A 15,547-nucleotide genomic window follows, 5' to 3' on the forward strand; every position below is an offset into this window, starting at 1 on the left:
ATGAATCTGGAGTTGGGAACTCCTGGAGAACTATGAACCAAAAGCTCCTATATCCTGACTCTGCATTTTTTGAGCATGGTTTGTAAAGGAACGGCCTCGGGGTTTGCTTAAGTGTTGAGGGAGGAGAAAAGGAGGCATCCGCCTGAACACTGGGGTGTCTGTAATGAAGCCCTTCGCTATCAGAGACCCCTATTACAAGAGAGGAGTTTGGTTTTCTCAGATGGCCTGAGAAACTTTTACCTATTCTTCAGGTTGCCTGATGCCATTAAGAGGCCTAATTCTGGGGCTGCATTGGGCTCCTTATGCATGAGAATGAGGATCCGAGGAGGAGAACAATAGAGAAAATGGATCAAGAAAACAAATCTGGAAGGAAAGTATTTGACCCTAGCTGAGGTTACGGTATTACAGCATGCCTGCTGTTTGTTGAGCACTTACTATCAGACCCCATGCTCCTCCCAAGCATGCACTATCTCAGTTAAGCTTCCTGACAGTCCCACGGGCACCTACTGTTAATTTTATCGTATTAAAGAAGAGGAGACTGAAGATCAGATACTTTCTCTAGATCACAGAGCTGGTAAGCAGCAGGTCTGGGATTTGAACTGTGGCCCAAGTGACCCCAGAAGCTGTGATTTTAACCAGGTGGCATGCTGCCCCTCCCCCCTCTCTCTGGTTGAGACAAAGGAAGAGGTAAACGATAGAGTGGTTTTCACTGGGAGATGAAGATGCTCAGAGGCAGGGGTACCTGCAGGTCCAGAGATGGAGAAACAAAGGGACACGTCCTCAGCTTTTATGAGACCAAGTTCTCCACCAACCTGAGAATGCCCCAGTGCACTGGTAGCTCTATGCTTGGGGCATATCGCTGCTAAACCTGGATACGTCCTCAGAAGGACCCCTGATTTTCTCCTGTTTATCCATCAACTGCTCTGAAGCTAAACAAAGACCTTCCTTCACTATTGGAAAAGCTCATGAACCTTCCAGGAGCTCCCTTATTTGAGACGTCTTATCTGCCACTCACCATACCGCTGTGAATTACGGACTACCATGTAATCACTCTGTTTTCACAGACAAGGAGCTTGAGTCACAGGACACCCCTTAGAAGCTGGACGGCTGGCTGGCTCCCTGCCCCATCCCAGTCCTTGTAGGCTGGCTCCCTGCCCCATCCCAGTCCCTCTAGGCTGGCTCGCTTGTTTGAGCTTCCGTCTGTGTAACCCTAGACCAAAGAGCCAGAGCCAATTCCTGTCTGAATGTAAATCAAATTCCAGAAGGTTCACGGGATTTTTTTATTCTTTCCTTTTCTTGGTATCTTTCTCTTCCTTTCTTGGTTTCTTGGTTTCTTCCTCCTCCACCCTTCTCTCCTCCTCTTTCTCTCTTTTTTTTTTTTCTTAAGGAAACAAATGTATGTATTCAGTCACTGGAGTCCTTCCTCCTCTAGAGCCAGCTCCACAGCTGTTTCTGGGAGTTGAGTGAGTGGCAGCTCTCCTGGCCCCACTGAAACCTCTGGGCTGGACAGGGCTGTGAGGAGCCCCCTCAGTGATTCTAGAATCGTAAAGAAGAACTTCACACCTTTGACAACTGGCTCCAACCATGTGAGCTGGGCTCCAGGTACGTCCTATCTCCTCATAAGCACGAATTCGTTATTAGGCAGGTGTTATGCTGTGTGCCAGGGATTTATAGTTAGGGTCTGTTCTTATCTTCACGGAGATCATAGCTAAGGTGAGTGAGGTGTATGTGAGGGATAAATATGTTAACAAACTACCCATAATACGTTATAATTAGGCATGAAACCAGCAGCGCCTGGGTGGCTCAGTTGGTTAAGCGGCTGGCTCTTGGTTTCTGCTCAGACCTCACGGTTTCGTGGGTTTGAGCTTCGCATCAGGGCTCTGTGCTGCCACTGTGGAGCCTGCTTGGGACTGTCTCTCTCCCTCTCTCTCTCTCTGCCCCTCCTCCGCTCATGCTGTTTCTGTCTCTCTCAAAAGAAATAAACTTAAAGGCATGAAACCAACTGCATAAACAATGTGCTGCAGGATTGATGAGGAAGAAGGAGTCATTTGTGCTTTTGGGTAAGGAGAAGGAGCGAGGCTGGTTGGAAGTGGGCTTTGGGACATGAGGAGCGTTTGTATCAGGCATCATAAACAAACTGAGAAAACATTCTGTGGCTTTCATTGCTTCCTGAAAGCATTATTCATTTACGTGTTGACTCAGTAAACATTTGCTGCCTGGGCCAGGCCCTGGCTAGTCCCTGAGGATGCAGGAATGAGCAAGAGCGTCCATCTCCCTGCCCTGTGAAAGATGAAAGTCTCACAGAGAGGGACAAAAGCCAATCGGCTCCTTACCCAGTGATTTATTTGCTAACAGTCATGAGAAGTACAAGTTGAAGGGTGCCTCGAAAGCGGTCTGAACTTGTCTCTAGGAAGTGAGAGGCCGTTAGGATAGGCTCTTTTAAGGAAGGGGTGTTTAAGTTGGGATGCAGAAGATGATTAGGATTTAGTTAAGGGAACAGGATAAGCATCCCTGACATAGGGAGTTGTTACGGGCTGAATTGTGTACCCCTGAAATTCCTTTGTTGAAGGCTTAAGCCCCCAGTACCTCAGAATGTGGCTGCGTTTGGACATAGGGCCTCTATAGGAGTGATTAGGTTAAAATGAAGCTGTTGGAGTGAGCGCTGATTTCATTTGACTGGTGTCATCACGAGAGAAAATTAGGATACACAGAAAGATAGCAGGCTTGCAGGTGCACAGAGGGAAGACCATGTGACCACACAGCAAGAAGACGGCCATTTGCAAGCCAAGGAGAGGCCTAAAAGGAAATAAACCCTGCTCACACCTTGATCTTGGTCTTCTAGCCTCCAGAACTGCGAGACAATACATTTCTGTTGTTTAAGCCACCCAGTGTGTGGTATTTTGTTATGGCCGTCCTAACAAGTACACAGTGGCATAGCGTGCTGAGACCCTTGGGTATGGAGGCGCTATTGCGGTAGGGTCCCCTATCTAAGGAAAGAAAAAAATAACCTCAAGGCAACCTTGCTCTTCGCTTACTCGACAACATCCCTCACGACCTTGTACCATGAGACCACTTAATCAGACTACATGTTTGGCTGTTACCGTATATGGGAGACAAAGAAGGAAAAAAATACATTAAAAAACTAGGCCACGTAGCGTTCGGGGCTCAGTTCTTCGGCTAAGAACCCAACGGAGCGGTGTCGGCAGGAATAAAGTTGCTTCCTGGAAAGAAAAGCCTCCGTGTCATGACTCTCTGTGGCAGAATCCTGCTACACTATGGTTGCGTACTGGAGAGGTGGCAGGTGTGGCTGGTGACATTCTTGCTGTTTGACCCGGTTAAGTCTATCCCCTGTCCCTGGAAGTAGGTGTTCTCTCCCGGAAGACAAAGGTCCTGGGCTGATGGACATCCTTGAGGTTCCTCCTGTGTCTGTGATGCTGTATGTTCAATGCATTGAACCTTTATAATCCCAGAGCACTAGGGAGTAAATGGACAAAGTGATTATTTGCAAATAACTCAAAAAAGGTCACAACACTTTGAAAACAATTCTTTTTTGCCCCCCCTAGTTTAAATGTATAATTGACAAATAAAAATAAATACATTTAAAGTGTACAGTATGATGATTTGATATACATATAGTTTGTGAAATGATTACCACAGTCAGGTTAATGATTATAGCCATCATCTCACATAGTTACATTTTGTGTGTGTGTTAAAAATGCTTAAGATGGGGCACCTGGGTGGTTGAGTGTCCAACTTTAGCTCAAGTCAAGATTTCATGGTTTGTGAGTTTGAGCCCTACATTGGGCTCTGTGCCGCTGACAGCTCAGAGCCTGGAGCCTGCTTCAGATTCTGTGTCTCTTTCTCTCTGCCCCTCCCCCACTCATGCTCTGTCTCTCAAAATAAAAATAGGGACGCCTGGGTGGCTCAGTCAGCTAAGCGTCTGACTTTGGCTCAGGTCGTGATCTCAGTTTGTGGGTTCGAGCCCCACATTGGGCTCTGTGCTGACAGCTTAGAGCCCGGAGCCTGCTTCGAATTCTCCCTCTCTCTCTGTTCCTCCCCCGCTCATGCTCTGTCTCTCTGTCTCTCTCTCTCTCCTTCAAAAATAAATAAAAACATTAATAAAAAAATAAAAATAAACATTAAAAAAATTTTTTAATTACAAAAAATAAATACAAACACTGAAGATCTACTGTCTTAGCAAATTACACTATTATTAACCATAGTTACCATGCTGTACATTATTTTCCCAGAACTTACTCATTTTATAACTGAAGGCTTGTATCTGTTCACTAAAATCTCTCCATTTTCCCCAAACTGCAACCCCTGGTATTGTTCTATTCTCTACTCTCTGTGAATTTGGCATTTCTTTTCCTTTATTTTACACATGTAAGTGAGATCATGCAATATTTGTTTTTCTCTGTCTGGCTTATTTCATTTAGCATAATGTCCTCTAAAGCTCATCTATTTTTTTGCAAGTGCCGATCATGGCTAAAAAATATTCCATCATAGATATAGATATAGATATAAATATAGATATAGATATATGTATATATGTACACATATATGATGGAATACTGTTCACCATATATATATACACACACACACACACACACACATATATATACACACATATATATATATACACACACACACACATATATCAGTATATATAGGCATCTATATGTATGAGAGTATACGTATGCCACATCTTCTTTATCCATTCACCCATCTATAGACACTTAAGGTTTTTTCCATATCTTGGCTATTGTGAATAATGTTGCAGTGAACATTGGAGTGCACATATCTCTTTGAGATATTGTTTTTCATTTTCTTTAGAAATACACCCAGAAGTGGGATTGGTAGTTCTGTTTTTAATTTTTTGAGGAAGCTCCATATTGTTTTCCAGAAAGGCTGAACCAATTTACTTTCATATCAACATTGCAAAAGGTTTCCCTTTTCTCCACCTCCTTGAAAAGATTTATCTCTTGTCTTTTTCCTAAAAGCCATCCTAAGGAGTATGAGCTGTTAGCTCCTGGGGGTTTTGATTTGCGTTTCCCTGATGATTAGTGATGTTGAGTACCTTTTTATGTACCTATTGGCCATTTGTATGTCTTTTTTTTTTAATGTTTATTTATTTTGAGAGAGAGAGAAAGCACATGAGTGGGTGAGGAGCAGAGAGAGGGCAAGAGAGTGAGAATCCCAAGCAGGTTCCCTGCTGTCAGTGCAGAGCCCAACATGGGGCCCGATCCCATGAACCGTGAGATCATGACCTGAGTCAAAATCAAGAGTCAGACGCATAAGTGACTGAGCCACTCAGGCACCCCCATTTGTATGTCATCTTTGGAAAAATGTCTTTTCAGTCTTTTGCCCATTTTTAATTAGATTATTTGTATGTTGCTATTGAGTTGTATAGGTTTGTTATATCTTTTGCATATTAGCCCATCGTGAGATATATGGTTTGTAGATTTTTTTTCCTAATCCATAGTTTGCCTTTTCATTTTATTGATTATTTCCTTTGCCATTCATGAGAATTTTAGTTTGATGTAGTCCCACCCATTTTTCCTTTGATTGCATGTGCCTTTGGTGTGATATCCAAAAAGTCACTGCCAAGATTAAAGTCCAAGGAGCATTTTTCCCGATGTTTTCTTCTAAGAGTTTTTAATTTCAGGTCTTATATTTAAATCTTTAATCCATTTAAAATTAATTTTTGTGAGAGGTATAAGATAGGGGTCCAATTTCATTTTTTTTTGCATGTGGATATCCAGTGTTCTTGGCACCACCTGTTGAAGAGACTGTCCTTTCTCTATTGCATGTTCTTTTCACCCCTATCCAAGATTAGTTCACTGTATATGTGCAGGTTTTTTCTGGGATCTCTGTTCCATCGACCTATGTGTCTGTTTTCATGCCAATAATATACCATTTTGATTGCTATATAGCTTCATAATATAGTTTGAAATTAGAAAATGTGATACCTCCAACTTCTTTCTCAAGATTGCTTTGACAATTCAGAATCTTTTGTGGTTCCATAAAAAAAATTTTTTTTGCTTTGTTCATTATAAGCCAATATCTTTTTTCTTATTAAGTTTTTTATGTTAATTCCAGTACTGTTAACATACAGTGTTACATCAGTTTCAGTTGTATAATACAGTGACTCAGTAATTCTATGCATTACGCTGTACTCATTATGGTAACTGTACTCTTACCTTACTCTTACTCTATCACCTATTTTACTCATCCCCCCAACCCATCTCCCCTCTGGTAACTATCATTTTGTTCTCGAGAGTTAAGAGTCTGTTTCTCAGGGGCACCTGGGTGGTTCAGTCAGTTAAACGTCTGACTTTGGCTCAGGTCATGATCTCCCGGTTCATGGGTTCAAGCCCCGCATTGGGCTCTGTGCTGACAGCTGAGAGCCTGGAGCCTGCTTCAGATTCTGTGTCTCCCTCTCTCTCTGCCCCTCCCCTGCTCGTGCTTTGTCTCTCTCTGTCTCTCAACAATAAATAAATGTTAAAAAAAATTAAAAAAAAAAAACAAATGCAGTGGATTTCTGTACCTTGATTTTGTATCCAGCAGCTTCACTGAATTTGTTTATCAATTCTAGGAGTTTTTTGGTGCAGTGTTTAGAGTTTTCTCTATATCATATCATGTCACCTGCAAATAGTGCAAGTTTTACTTCTTCCTTACCAATTTGGATATCCTTTATTTCTTTTTGTTGTCTGATTGCTGAGGCTAGGACTTCCAGTACTGTGTTAAATAATAGTGGTGAGAGTGTACATCCCTGTCTTGTTCCTGTCCTTTGGGGAAAAGCTCTTAGTTTTTCTCCATTAAGGATGATGTTTGCTGTGGGCTTTTCATATAAGGCCTTTATTGTGTTGAGCTATGTTCTCTCTAAACCCATTTTGTTGAGGGTTTTTATCATGAATGGATGTGTTGTAGTTTGCCAAATGCATTTTTCTTTTGTGTGTGTATGTGTGTGCTTTTATGTATGCATATTAGACTTTGTTTATTCTTTTTTACATTTTCTTTTCTTTTATTTCTTTGTTTATTTTTAATGTTACATACAACACCCATTGCTCCTCCCAACAAGTGCTGTCCTCAATGCCCATCACCCATTTTCTCCTCTCAAATGCCTTTTTCTAAAGGTAGTTTTTTTTTTTTTTCCTGTATCTGTGAAAATACCATTGGAATTTGATAGAGATTGAACTGAATCTTTATATTGCTTTGAGTAGTATGGACATTTTAACAGTGTTAATTCTTTTAGTCCATGATAATGGGAATACCTATTTATATCTTCTTCAGTTTCTTTCATTAATGTCTTAGTAGTTTTCAGTACATAGGTACCTCCTTGGTGAGAGAAAATTTATGCCTGGGTGTTTTATTGTATTTTCTATTGTTAACTTTCAAAATAAAAATCAGTTATTTTGCCAGCAAAAAATAGGTTTATTTGGGAATAACAGAGACTTGTAGTTCAGGACATGCAGGCTATGACAAAACCATAGGCAAGTCTAACACAAAGGAGAGGAATATTATTTTTTGGAGAAGAAGGAGGAAATTGGGAGGGGTTGTTTTGAATGAAAGTCCATTTGAGAAACACAGGAGTTCAGAGTGATGGTGGGTTTCTTGTGGGGTAAGTTGCAGGCATGATTGATTTCTTGTAGGAGATTCAAGGTACATCTTATCTTGTTGGAACCTGTAATTGATCATTCTTTCCTGTTGATGATTCCTCTGTTAGGGTCTGTAAGTGACAATTCTTCCTGTAACTGACATTGAGCTGTACCAGTTCCCCCTTCTAGTTTCCCACATACACTTCAGTGAGGATTCTCTTTATTTATTTTCACAGTATTAGTGTAAATTGGATTATTTTCCTAATTTCTCTTTCCAGAGAAATCCACTGTTAGTGTATAGAATTGCAGCTGATTTGTGTATGTTGGTTTTGCATCCTGCAACCTTACTAAATTCAACTTATTTTAACCATTTTTTCGTGGAGCCTTTAGGGTTTTCTTTTTATTTATTTATTTATTTATTTATTTATTTATTTATTTATTTTTGGGACAGAGAGAGACAGAGCATGAACGGGGGAGGGGCAGAGAGAGAGGGAGACACAGAATCGGAAACAGGCTCCAGGCTCCGAGCCATCAGCCCAGAGCCTGACGCGGGGCTCGAACTCACGGACCGCGAGATCGTGACCTGGCTGACGTCGGACGCTTAACGGACTGCGCCACCCAGGAGCCCCTAGGGTTTTCTTTACATAAGATCATGCTGTATACAGAGGTAATTTTACTTGTTTCAACCTAATTTGGATGCCTTTTACTTCTTTTTCTTACCTGCTTGCTCTATTTTGGACTTCCAGTACTATGGTGAATAGAAGTGGCAAGAGTAGTCATCTTTGTCGTGGTGCTGATTTTAGAAGAAAAGATTTTAGCTTTTTACCATTGAGTGTGACTTTAACTGTCAGCGTTTTATATATTGCCTTTATTATGTTGCAGTACATGTGAAGTATGTATGTTCTTCTACTTATTTGTGGAGAATTTTTATCGTGGAAGGATGTTGAGTTTTATCAGATGCTTTTTCTGCATCTTATTGAGTTGATTGTAATTTTATCCTTCATTCTGTTAATGTGGTATTTAGCATTAATTGACTTTCATATTTTGAACCATCCTTGCATCCTTGGGATAAGTTGAACTTGATTATGGCGTATGATCCTTTAAATGTGCTGTTGAATTCTGTTTGTTGTACTTTGCATTTGATACTGACTTCTGTTCCCTGGCTTAGCAATCGCTTGGATGGCTTCTGGTATCCTGGATGTCATTAGTCCTGTAGAGTTGTTGATATTCTTCCCTCCAAAACTAATAATAGGTAACATGAATTGAGCTTAAAACATGTGCCAGGCACTATACAAAGTATGTTACGTCTATCCTGTCTTTTATGATGAGGATATTGAGGCACCACGAATCTATGTAACTTGCTCAAGGATCCACATTTTCATGCAGAGGAGCAGAAACTTGCATCTAGCAGCCTGTCTTTATACATCATACTTTTAACCTGTATTATATACTGCCTCTGTGTAATGATATCCCATCAACATTGTGAGAACAAAATGAGACTCTGCATTGTCTCATGCACATAGGAGTGCACATAAGAGGCATGTAATGTATTACTACATAAAAGGTAGAAAACAAATATTGCCTCTAACTTGCAAAGCTCTTCCATTATGCTTGATGCTCATATTCTAGCACACGATAGTCAAACAGTGACAAATATGGATGCATTGACACCCCCATGTCTAAGAAGGAAGGACGAATGTGTGGCACTAGATTCTGAGGGGCTTAGTGGGCACAGATCTTGAGGATCTCATGGGGAACTGGCTTTTTAAGATGACCAGCGGCAGGGTCTCCTGGCTTCACACACCTTTAGGAGGTCATTTCCTGGTCTTGCCTAGATCCTTTAAGCATAGGCCTAACCTCTTTCACTGCAGACTGGTTTCCTAATTTGTGCTTGGCTTGGACAGCCTGCTCAGATGCCTCCCAACCCCACCCAAATTTCAAATCACCTTTCCACCCTTTTTAACTCTACTATGGGTAGAGAGATAAGTGGAGTTCAGCTCTTCTCCAATGATACCAGATAAAGTGGCAAGGTATCTAGGGAAATTACGTAAATGGTATAGTGGTGCAAGAGATACTTTGCACTGTGTGCCTTTTTCACTCGTTTGGCTCTGTATCCTGTGAATGTGTTATTTATTCCTACAAAATGAGATCCAAGGCTAATGCATAAATAAACAAATACATAAATCATGTTCCCTAGGTGATTTTGCTGCCTAGCCAGGTTTGAGAATCACTGCATTAACTCATCACAAGGGATGGAAACAAACTCAAAATGCTTAGCCCATTTATCAGCCTTCTAGTGAAGTCATCTGCCTTGTACCCCCAGTGCTTACTAGAGAGCCCAGGGGAGGGTGCTCAACAAGCATTTGTTGAGTTTAAATCAATCCTTACCTTTCCTCTACAACAGACTGAGATGAGCTTGGTCTGTTGACTTCTGTGTATATCTTTACATACCACCTGCAGACTAATGGCCACATTATCACATCTTGTGTGAAAGCCTCCAGTTTCCAAATGCATATCCCTGAAATGTATTTCACTGGGGCTCCTTGTCTGATCCTGTTCTTTCAAAATTATACATTGTGCTCTTTTTGAGATTAATTTGGAAAGGGCCTTGGGCCAAAAGTTAGAACTCTATGAATACAGGGACTAGTGGGAGTTTAGGGAAGTATTTATGGAGGAGGGCACAACTTGACCAGGACTGTGAGAATGATTCAAATTTTCATTGTCCAGTGCAACCACAGGAAAGATAGACCTGGAGCTAAGAGACTCCAGGTGGGGGGTACAGGAGCAGGAATTATAGCATCAGGAAGAGCTTCAAGCGGGAAAGTATGGTTTGGGAGCACTTAGCTATAGGAAAGGACACCAGGAGATGCAGGCTGGAGAGAGGGAGGGGCCAGCTCATAACAAACAATCCCAAGGTATTGGGCTTGATGTACATACACAGGAAATTATCATTACTATAGTATTCGTATTAGTAAGACCTTCTTGGGGAGATGAGACAGATCCTGGCCTTGGAGCTAAATTTAGCGCTGTGGTTTTAAACAAGAAATGTGTCCCAAAGTTTGCTGCAGAAGCAGAACAGTTCAAGTGAAACCATGCTCTCCAGGAAAAGAATGTGTTCTCGGGGTAGATTCAGCCAGGTTTTGATGTTTGATGAACCTGCTGAGAATAATGAGGAGAGAGGTAGTGAGTGGGCAGAATAAGGAGATAATCATTCGTTAAAGAATAAAGCGTGGGAGCAGAGAAATAACATTTCTCTTCTCAGCATAACGGGGAAAGAACGAGGTGGGTGACGATCAAGGTGGTCCAGGGTGAATGGAGGATGTAAGTGACAGAAATCAATTCCTGACAACAGTGTATCCATTCTCAGCTCAGAGGCAGAGCCAACCTGGACTTCTGCTCCATATCCTCCGCTCAGTGAATCCCTCTCCTGTTCCCTAAAGCGTTTCTCACAGAACCATTGTTGGAAAGGGTGGGAGGTGCTCTTCCACCCCCACGTGAAGGCTGCCAGGCAGCCAGCTTGCCCTGCGTCTGCCTGCCTCCCCACAGATGGCAAGGGACCCCAGACAACGTGAAAGACGCCCCGTCAATGGAAAATGGAGCAAAAGAAAGCACCCCCTACATGAGCCCTGTTTGCCCACAAGTGTTTTGAGGGAGGAAATAGGAAGGGAATTATGCAAAAGTATCTTCTCTCAGAAAGTCAGTGTCATTCCTCCAGAACAGCAGAGAAACCTGTGGAGTATGGCTCACACTTACAGATTCCAGCCCCATGCTGGATAGTTGTTTGTTTTTGCAGACTAAGAAGGCTTAAAAGGTGGGAGTTACCTTTTGATGGAACGGGCTGCAAAATGTCTCTCACCTAGTCGGTTTCAGGTCTTACAAATCAAGGCAGATTCCTTAACGGGATTATATTTTCCTGTCTGTCGTTTTTTCTGTTTAAAGCTCTTCTGTTAAGAGCTCTTCGCATGTGATATGGGGCTGAACGTAGAAAAGATACTCTTCAGGGACCAGTGTGGGATAGAACCCACACTTGTTACTCTGTCTGGGCCAGTGAAATTTCCCCTTAGGCTAACACGTAAGTGGCTTTCTCAGTCTTGATCTGTAGGGGCTATGCAATGTCAATTTGTATGGGCAAAGGTCTAAGGGCACACAGAGACCAGAGCGTCCCTTTGCTTCTGTGGCTGAACAATCAACCTCAGCAAGGCAAGACCAGCACAAGGTTAAGGTGAGTAACGTGCCCAAGGCCAAAATTTAAGAAGGCACTCACTCTTGGGGGTCACTTAAGTGCAGGGTCAACCCTGACAGCCTCCTTAAATTTTTGTTCTCCAAATGTCTCACTCTGGTCCCTGCCCAGAGCCTCAGTGTTCCATTCACAAACACTCAGACATTTCATGCCTTGATATTTTATGCAACTGCATCAACATTTATCCAGTAGATGTATTTCTAAACATTATTCACAAATTTATTCACAAATATTGAGAAGCTTCATCTGCTTCTTAGGATCTTCCACTGGCAGTGACCCAGCCACGTTAACTTCGTATTTTCCTTACTGCTTCATGCAGAGAACCTTAAAAGCACTGCAGGAAGTTGACATTAAGTGAATTGATGGAAGAGAAATAACCTTGGGTGATCACCTCCCAGATTCACCTGTTGTACAAGTTTGTTTTCATGTGTAATTTCCTGTACGTTGAGACCACCTGTGTTAAATTTGGATTCCTCTAATTCACTGTTGCCCAGACCAATCAAGAGGCTAAACAAAATAAAAGTGACCATCACTTGTCTTTATTGCCTACCCATCATGCGTACACTCTAGATCAAGGCTATGTGCTGTATTACACTTACAATACCCAACCGATCCTGGATTCTCAGGGTTGAAATAAGTGGGGACATATTTAACTACCTGGAGAAAATTATTTTTTCATTCTGTAGTTCTTGAGTTAGTATCTTGCCAAACAAGGGCATCTCTGTCAGTCTGAGTCACAGGATTCAAATCCTTATTTTTAACCTTTAGTGTAAACCAAGAGGTCAATTTTGGCCAGTTCAAGGCTGAATCCAAGACAGTTTTAAGACTATAGCCGACAGAAGACATCTATAAGTCACCTCCCTCTGAGTATCAGAAGTTCTGCTATCTATGTTAGTCATTGCTGAATGCTCTGGCAGTAATGATAACTGAATATCTAAGAGGGATGTTACATTTCACATGGGTGGCTCTATCATCGTTTCCTTTGTGACTGTTTCCACCATTGCTTTTATGTTTAAAAGGCCCTCACCTGTTTACTGTTAAAAAACAAAATTCACCTGAGTAAATTTTGTATATTTTATTGGCTCTATTCAATGATCCACGAATCAGGGAGCATCCAACGTAATAGAGACAAGGGATCTCCAAAGAACTGTACAAAATGCAAAACTTTTATAGGCAGAAGGGAACAGGAACAAGAAGTCATACTAGGCACAAAAGCAGGTTGGTTATTGTAAGGTTACTAACTTTCCTTTAGGGGAAGGCAGGCATCTATTAAGGGATTCCTGAATAATTCCATTTCCAGGAGAGTCAAACTGAAATTAAGTCAAGTCTCGCTTTGGTGATATGGGGCTTAGCATAAGCAACTCCACTTGGGGCCTGTTGTCTTGTTTTTAACAATTCTCCCTTTCTGGTTAGACTCTTAGCCTAAGAGATGTGGTAAAAAAAACAAAAAACAAAAAACAAAAACTTAAGGCAATAGCTTACCAGCTCCTCCCAGCTACTGCTCGGGAGTTCTCACAACTTTTGCTCAATATCTGTGTGCTGTTCACAGGTCATGGTGTCCAGTTCACATTCTCCAAGTCAGTCATTCCTGTTGTTCCTTGTCTGTCTTAGGGAGATCATTTGGTTGGTAGTTCCTGTGTTCTAGATTTAGAGCTGTTTGTCTTTGGAATGTTTTTCTTTCCCCCTGGGTACATGGTTTCGTTTAGCTCAGGAAGAAGGCCTAAAAAAAAAAGTTCCTGTTAGGCTCTGAATATCTGCTTCCAATTTGGCCAATTTTTGGCCATAGAGCTACTGAAAAAAAATCCTTTCAAATATCTTGTCAAATTTCATCCAGGACAAACAGCAACTATTCTTGGCTGTATTGAACAAACACTTGGACACAAGAGGTATCTCCAAAGAGGGTGCAAGGGGTACTATCCTTGAAGATCCAGTGCCACTCCCAAAATATCCCAAAGAAAGAAAGACTTAGACATTTTATCTGAGAGCTAGTAACAGTTAGTGGGACCCTTGCTGCAGATGGAATACAACTCACATTTCTGTCCAGGCATATTTTGCAGCTCCCAACTCCCAAACCGCGACTGAGCTTCTGTATACACTCGAACTGGCAGCCTGCGTGTGGCAGGCAGGCATAAAGCCAAGCCAGGTTGTTGGGACACAAAACAAAAGAAACAAGGACATAGTTTTCCCTAGGAGAGAAAGGATCAGCAACCAGCAAGTGCCCCCAAACCAAATTTATAAGAGTCTGGATTTGGAAAGGAAGGGACAACCTGAGATTTTACCTCCTTCTCTCTACTGGACAGTATAGAGATCCAGAATAGGTGACTCTGGTGTGAATTCTCATCCTTTGCTGGCTTCTGCCAGTTTCCCCAGGATCCCATCTGCTGTCTCCAGAGTGAGTGAGGTTGAAAGTAGGGAGTATAGCCCTGGTATCTACGAGAATTTGGCAAGGTTTACCATTAATTTTAATTTTAGTTTCCTCTTGAAGCTTTAAGGAAATAACGTCTAGCAGTTTACTGGAGCATTCCTCAGGATCCCCTCAAGTATGGGACCAGCCCAGATGGTATGGGGGCTACTCACTTGGTGGACTTTTGTTGCTGGTCTTCGAGTCTCTTCAGAGGGGAAACAAAATTCAGAGAGAGGATTAGTAGACTGAGTAGTCAGGTAAGGGAGGATGGAGGGGAGCAGTGGGAGTCACATTAGTCTTACATAGTCATGTCTTAGTTTTCCCTTGTATCTCTAATTCTCCTTAGACTTTTGGAATCTTGAGGCCTATCAGAGGCTTCTAAATTCCAATTACAATAGGTACTCTCCCCTGTTTATTTGAGTTAGTAGCCCTGGCTTTCAACTTTGTTCCTTAAATGAATGATCTTGTCTAATGGGAATGTTCTCCATATTGGCTGTTTTAATTTTAGTCTGTCTTTGTAAGATTCTGCCATTTGTTATAGACACGTACAGCTTCGGCGATCTGTAGGTCTGTAGATATAAGTAGGTGTGGTAGAAGGTGGCACATTGGTTTCTTCGAAACTTCTAAGCCTTGGGTCTCTCAGAGCCAAATTAATGACTAAGAGGCATTAAATACAAGCAGATAGGGACAGACCAGTGGCCACAAGATCTCCATGGTACTAGCGTATTTTTTTGTGGAGGAAGAATGAAACGGTAGGGCATCATCTGACAGAGCTGAAACTGGGAGATCTCCAACGTAGTCGATAGGTATTTAATGGAAGGCACAGCAGGCTAATTTGAAAATGGCAGCAGAAGTGGGGAGGGGCTTTTTCTCTATAATACCGGATAAGTGTAAGGAGTCCACAAGAGAAAGGTCTGAGGGATGCTCAGTAGTCTGGCCCCTGTGAATTCTCCACACCAATGAGCCAGAGCTCCTGCCAGGACGCAGTCCCCCCTAGAGGAATAACTGCTCAGAGAAGCAAACCAAACAGAACAGAGACAAAGAGACAAAGAAGGGCAAAGGGGGGGATGGGAATAGCCAGGAAATCAGAGGAAGCGGGCTGCCCTACTTTGGAACATTGTAAAACAACAGGAGAGGGACCTTTGAGAAGTTATAAAAGCTATCCTGAACCACGCCTCATTCTAAAAGTTCAAGGAACCAATTTCAGCACAAAAATCAGCAATAGGCAAGTATGAAAGTCAAATCCATACCAAGTTATTATAAGAAAAAGCAAAATAAGGAGCAGAATAGCATCCCTGCAGA

General features: G+C 42.0%; 1 long non-coding RNA gene across 2 annotated transcripts; it reads right to left on the bottom strand.

Moving 5' to 3' along the window:
• Window positions 1-2,204: 2,204 nt before the first annotated feature.
• Window positions 2,205-14,614, bottom strand: LOC113604560 (uncharacterized). 2 transcript variants are annotated; one of them, XR_008297905.1, is made up of 5 exons: window positions 14,548-14,614; window positions 14,121-14,450; window positions 13,324-14,027; window positions 11,424-11,576; window positions 2,205-3,474 (listed from the first exon to the last, which is right to left on the bottom strand). It is a non-coding gene; the product is annotated as an uncharacterized LOC113604560 (long non-coding RNA). The 2 variants fall into 2 exon arrangements; XR_008297906.1 differs by lacking the exon at window positions 11,424-11,576.
• Window positions 14,615-15,547: the final 933 nt, after the last annotated feature.

This window comes from Acinonyx jubatus, chromosome A1, assembly GCF_027475565.1.
Source record: "Acinonyx jubatus isolate Ajub_Pintada_27869175 chromosome A1, VMU_Ajub_asm_v1.0, whole genome shotgun sequence".
Taxonomy (NCBI): domain Eukaryota; kingdom Metazoa; phylum Chordata; class Mammalia; order Carnivora; family Felidae; genus Acinonyx; species Acinonyx jubatus.